Genomic DNA, 6,870 nt, shown 5'->3' on the forward strand with positions numbered 1-6,870 from the left:
GGTGCATATATTTCAAATCTTATCTTACCGTTTTATTATTATTATGTTTATTGTTCTCTGCAATATAATTCTAAAATTAAGCAATTACATATGTAAGACGTATTATTTATATTTTATCTGATCTCATACTTATATCTGTTAAGATCTTATAATATTGCACAAATGCACGTGATTAAAAAGTTAAGTTAAGAATTTATACTCGCTGGTTTGTCATTTCACTGCGGAGAACTGGTATAATTATAGTATATGACGAACTGGTGTGACTTCTCCAATTAATACCAGTTTTCGAACTAGAATTTCTACCAACTAGTTTACTTTTTTCTATATATAATTATAGTTCATAACGAACTGGTATGATATTTATCTTTTAATAATAGTTCATGAACTGGAATTTGTGCATACTGGTTCAGTTTTTCACTGCAGGGAATGCACTAATCGCGCTCTGATGTTGATTCGAACTCAACATTTGAAAACACATTTACATGTATGGCTGTAGATGAGTGTGCAAAGACGCCTGATACATACAATTGGGTCCGGGTTCAATTACACTGATACACAGCGAAAATGTTCTCCAGATGCCACTATCCAATTCCCACGTAGAATTCCTAGGTGATTCTGAAAATCGAGATAATTTTTTTTCTATGGATAGCTTTTCGAGATATATGCAATTTACCGTTATTCAGCTTTAAAAATAGTGGTTTCACTTAATGACGTATATCATACGAACCAATTGAATAATCGTAATACGAGAGACGGGAAATGTAAGAAAATAGAATTCTCCATAAACCGTATATACATCAGTTTTCGATAGCCCTGGTAGTTTCTGAGAAATTGGGTCTCCTTGATGGGGGTGATCGACTTGCACACACGCGACATCCCAAAGCGTACAAACCTCCCTGGTGGCCCTCCGATCTAAATAAACTTCGCAAAGAATGCAGGAAAGCTTTCAATGCTGCTAAGCGCGACGCCCTAGGGATATCTTGGGCACAATATAAATCGACACTTAACTTATACAAGAAAGCCATCAGGAAAGCGAAACGCACCTCGTGGAGTGATTTTTGTAGCGGGATAGATACTACATCCGAAGTCTCTAGACTCCGTAAGGTACTCGCAAAATCACCTAGCTATATCCAAAAAGATGATGGGTCCTGGACTGACTCAAGCTCAGAAACCGTTAAAGTACTCTTAGATAATCACTTCCCAGAAAGCAACGGTGACACGTTATATGATCCAGAATCAGCAGAGGCTACACCACAGCTCATCAACGAAATCGTAAGCGACCGGAAAATCTGTTGGGCCATATCTAACTTCAAGCCCTATAAGATGCCAGGACCGGATGGATAATATCCGGCCCAGCTACAACACACCATGGAGCATACAATGCCATGGCTAAAGACTATATTCACCAGCTGTCTAAAACTCGGTTACATTCCCGGAGCCTGGACAGAAGTCAAGGTAGTGTTCATACCGAAAGCAGGCAGAGCCTTCGTGCTAAACCTGGCGATTTTAGGCCTATCACCCTTTCATTCTTTTTACTTAAGACTCTGGAGAGACTCCTGGAGATTTATATAAGACGACTTGTAGGTCTGTTAGTAGGGGTACTCCGCAGGGGGGTGTTCTCTCCCCACTCCTATGGGTAGTGACGGTGAACCAACTGCTCCTGCGCATGGAGGCGGATGGATATGGGGTAGTCGCATACGCCGATGGTGTAGCGGTTATCGTACAGGGAAAATTTCCTCAAACTCTAACTCGTGGGGCTTCTCACCTAAGACAGTTCACTGGATCTACACTTCCATTGTTCGTCCGATTCTGCTTTACGGAGCCCTAGTATGGTGGCCTACCCTCGATAAGACAACAGCGCTCAGGCAACTTCAAAAGGTACAAGGTTCCTCCCCGACCGAAGCTCTTAACGCGGTCCTACATCTCCCCTCTTGATCTGATAGCTCGGGAAATAGCCTTTATAGCAGCCTTAAAACTTAGAGAGGCAGGCTTCTGGACTTATAGTCCATCAGGCCATTCGACAATCCTAGGGACAAGGGCACCCATACCGATACCTGCAAGTACTGACTACTGCATACCATCAAACACCATCACCAAAAACTATAGAATTACTATACCAACTCGAAAGGACTGGGACACCAGGCCTCACCATATACGCAACGCTATAAATATGTTCACTGATGGCTCCAAACTCGACGGCAAGGTCGGGGGAGGAGTCTTTTCCCCGGAGCTGGAACTGGAAACAATTTTTCGCCTTCCAGACCATTGCAGTGTATACCAGGCGGACGTGCTGGCTATCCAGGAGGCCACTCGGTATCTAGCAAGAATACCCAAGGAGGAAAGACAGGTCTTTATCTTCTCTGACAGTCAAGCAGCCCTGAAAGCTCTAGACTCATGCGTAGACAACACAAAGTCTCTCACTGAATGCCGCAGATCTCTAAACGAGATGGGCCAGCATTATAAAATACAACTCATATGGGGGACACCGAGATATTGAGGGCAACTTCAAAGCTGACGAACTGGCGAGGAATTGTACGACCACCCCCATCCATCCGGGGAAGGACATGGTAGGTATACTAATGGCCACTTTCAAGCTACATGCCAGGAATAGCACCGTACAAGCAGCAAACGAAACCTCTCCTCCTGTACAACGGCTAAGCTTACATGGCCTGCCTACAATAAAAACGCACATCTACACTCTTAAAACGCACCGAGGTATCTATTCTTACAAGAATTCTTACAGGCCACTGTCTAATCGGCACACATGCTTCGAGATTGGGAGTGAGCGCGCCAGATTACTGTCGCAGCTGCAGATGCGAAGAAGAAGAAGAGAGTGTACAGCACCTTATATGCGAGTGCCCGGCACTCAGCATAAGACGGCTACAGACCTTCGGAAAGCCCTCTCTACAAGGCCTTGCAGAGGTATCGGAAATCAATATAAGAGCACTATTGAAATTCGTCACGTTAACGAATTGGTTTGATCCCAAGTAAGCGCCGCAATATCATAGGGGAACAAATATTGCATATGGTATTACAATGGGCCTTTAGTTGGCCTAAGTGTAAGGGGGATTCACTCTCCCTAGCCATCTCAACCTAACGTAACCTTCTGAGAAATTAATTAATCATTTATGACGCCTCGTGTTTTCGATGCAAACACTCTACCTACTCAGGTGTACGTGGCGTATGAGTAACACTCTTTTCTGCTCATATTTCATACAAAATTAGCCCGATAACTATAGACCAAAATCGACGTAAGATAAAAAAAATTCCGGGAAGAAGTTTTTTGACGCAGTTAGGTGTATCCTGTTTAGGTGAACGCAAAATGAAAATGTTTCCCCCAATTGCGATATGGGAAGAGTCCGCCATCTTGGATTTTATGTTTTTTACGATTTGCGCGCGAATTTTTGGGGGAAAATTTTTCATTTTGTGTTCACCTAAACTGGAGACACCTAACCGCGTCGAAAAATTTTTTCCCGGAATTTTTTCGTTGAAAAAATCTAAAGTTATTGGGCTAAAAAATCCTTGCGCATTTTCATTTGACCAATCATTATTTTCTTATTTATCTATCGATTTTCTTTATTAAAAGCTTCGTTTTTTTTCTAAAGGAACAGGTTTTAACACAAGTGCAAAATATTTACACAGAAACTGTTATTTTTTGACTTTTTCCCCAGTTAAAATTTGAATTTTTTGCATTTTTCCATCCAAAAAAACAAAAAATCTGGCATGATTAATTAATTTCTGCGAAACTATCAGGGCTATCGAAACGTGATGTATGTACGGTTTATAGAGAATTTTATTTTCTTTCATTTACTGATTTACGAATCTTTAATTGGTTCGTAAGATGTACTTGATTAAGTGGAACCACTCTTTTTTTAAGCTGAATAAGGGTAAATTGCAAATCTCGAAAACGTATCCATACAAAAATAAATTAACTCGATTTTCGGAACCAACGAGCGGTTCTACATACAAATTGGATAGTGGCATCTGGAGAACAAAATCAAAATTAAAAGTTGTGATCCAGTGTTAGCATCAGACGGAACATGAAATTTATTTTTTCTTCCTAATTACGAAAAAGCATCTGTGCACTTCACAACGACATATTTTATAACGTACATACTCAAATTTAAAACGAGTTGGGTTTTTGCTCTTTCATATGCTAATTCTAAAATTTTTTTCCATCAGTGTAGGATTTACCGTTAATTTTTGGATTTTTTTACGGATTTTTGTCGTACAAAGTATGTTCGATAATATTTTTAAAAGAGAAGTAAATGAGCATCACACCTTACACTTGCTCTTTATTAAATTAAATTTTAATGAGCTGTTGAGTCTTAATTTATATTTTGATCCCTATATGTATTTCTCTATTCGAATCACAGATATTTAGATTAGAAACTAATAACAGTTTATGGAGAAAATTACGATCATACATCGCTTAAAACTGGTTCATAGTTATACCATTTTAGCGGGCTGTAAAGGCATCGAAATGCCGAACACTGAATACGAGACAAATACAGGACATGAAAAGGAATACAGAACATTTGGCGTCCCGTATAAAATAAAGAAATTACCAGAACAATGTGTCTAAAAAGAGGACTGGCCCGTATAATACAGGACGATTGAAAGAAAGAAAATTGTTCCAAAATCCGTTTTTGCTGTTCAATAAATGGCGATAAGTGACCTTAGGGTCAAGGTCTAGGGATGGTATTTTCTGGGATTGTAGTTGAAAGTTCAAGCTATAATTTAAGTATAAGTGGATGATTCTACTATCTTCTGTTTTTTTGCTAGAGCTTCTCAAATATTGCAAAAAACGCGATTGCGGTAGTTACTCGAACTTCGCCAAAATCAGTTTTTGCTATTCAACAAATGGCTATAAGTAACCATCAAGTCAAGGTGCACGAGTAGTATTTTCAGAGATAGTAGTCGAAGGTTCTAGCTTCAATTTAAGCTCAAGTCGAAAGTTCCATCACCTTTCGTTTTTTTGCTAGAGCTGCTACAGATTCGTAATCAGCACAAAAAGTCTATCAAAAAGATTTTTACATTTTAGGAAACAAAATTTGTTCCCATTATTGGTGGCCTGTGTAATGAATCTCATGTAGAATTCTCCACTGAATGCAAATATGATGATCTCACATTTTGAAAATGGAACCGTTTTCGAGATATTTTAATAAATAATTTCGCTCGTTTTGTTGTTTTCATGTTAAGTGCATGGCATGCGGTTTTTATATTGTGAAAATTTACCTAATTTTATGATCTTACATTGTTTGCTTGATTATTTTTTAAAATTAAGATTATATCTTACGTTTTTATTCAACTTCTGGTCCTTTTAGCTGAGTGAACTTAACTTGAAACTTAAGGTGAATATAATCTCTATTAACAAAAATAATAAAGTACCAATTTAAAATTTAAAGTTCAAAAGCACTTTAATAACTACTGAAATATTCGGTTTGTATAGAATCTTATGAAGTTCAGTTCATGGTCCGAACGGTGTAGTTGATGGTCAGGTCCAATGGCATCGCAATATTATTGTAACCAGCATTTCTTTATAAATATTTGGAACCATTTCGTTACTAGTGTTGATTACAAGGAAGCGGAGTTCTGTACTAGTATTTATAATCGCCCACTTTTTGCAGGGTGGGTATGTACATATGTATGTATTCACGAAATATTGCACTTTTTGTTATGGAATTTTATGAATCTAANACTCGTATACAGGGTTTACATATAAGTAGATTATCCTTATTTTCGAGCTTAGCTCCCTAATCTGTAATTAGAAAAAGAAAGTAGCCATTCAAAATTCGTCCCTCGTTAATCGGTAATTATAAAATAACCTCACATTAAACCGATAACTTTCAGTAACCTAGATTTATCGATTTTTTTTTTTCGAAGAAGAGCAGAAATGTCAGATGAGAAAGTACACAAAAATGGATGCTAGCAAGGACAAGAGGTTTTAAAGATATTTTTGATAAAATATTAAGTTAAAATATATTTAAATTTCTTAATATGGCAGAAAAAGTGGTCACGGTGCCACAAAGAAGAAACTTAACTTTTCCTTGGGTTGTGAGAATAACAAGCGCAACAATTTTTACGGCTGTTAAACTGAGATTTGCCTGTCCGAACGGGGTGTTTAACAAACTAGCTTTGATGGACATATTTTTTACAGATGTGTCCGTGTACACGATAAATATACACTGTACACAGTAAATATTGGATCCAAATTGTTGAAAATTAGTATGTCAAGCAGAATTTTAGTAAAAAATAGTATTATTACGAAATGTTTGGCAAATGGGCGTGACCACGCCCACTTATGATGAAATGCTGTATCTCAGTAGCCGCTTCACCAATCGGTACCAAGCTCGGTACGAGCCTCGTCTAGCTAAGAAATCCGTTGAAAATCTTTGAAATCGGGCAATAACCACGCCCACCTCCCATATAACGGTAATTTACAGAAACACGAAAACTGCGATAAATCAGTAACTACTAGAGCTAATTAACTCAAAATCGATAATTACAATAATCACTTAGCAGGAAATTAGATTATTATAATTTTTTGGATAATGTGCGTGGCGCCGCCTCCTTATACAGTATATTTTGCTTAAGCGAAATTTTCTTTACTACTTCAATGAGGAAGGTATCCGAATCCCTATGAAACCAAATATTGGCGGAGCACTTACCATGTAGAAATTACTGCAAGCGAAATTTTTACCGAATGTTATCTAATTATCTATATAACTACATAAATTGATAGCCATTTTCGTTGTTCTGCGAGATGAGCAAAATAAATAAAAGGTTGTAAAATTAGGTAATTGTAGGGCCAGTGCAGGTAAACGTAATACTTTCATTGATAATTGATACTAGTCGCACAATTTTTAA

Source organism: Rhagoletis zephyria, unplaced genomic scaffold, assembly GCF_001687245.7.
Source record: "Rhagoletis zephyria isolate East Lansing unplaced genomic scaffold, Rhagoletis_zephyria_1.1 Rzeph_scaffold_00565, whole genome shotgun sequence".
Classification (NCBI taxonomy): domain Eukaryota; kingdom Metazoa; phylum Arthropoda; class Insecta; order Diptera; family Tephritidae; genus Rhagoletis; species Rhagoletis zephyria.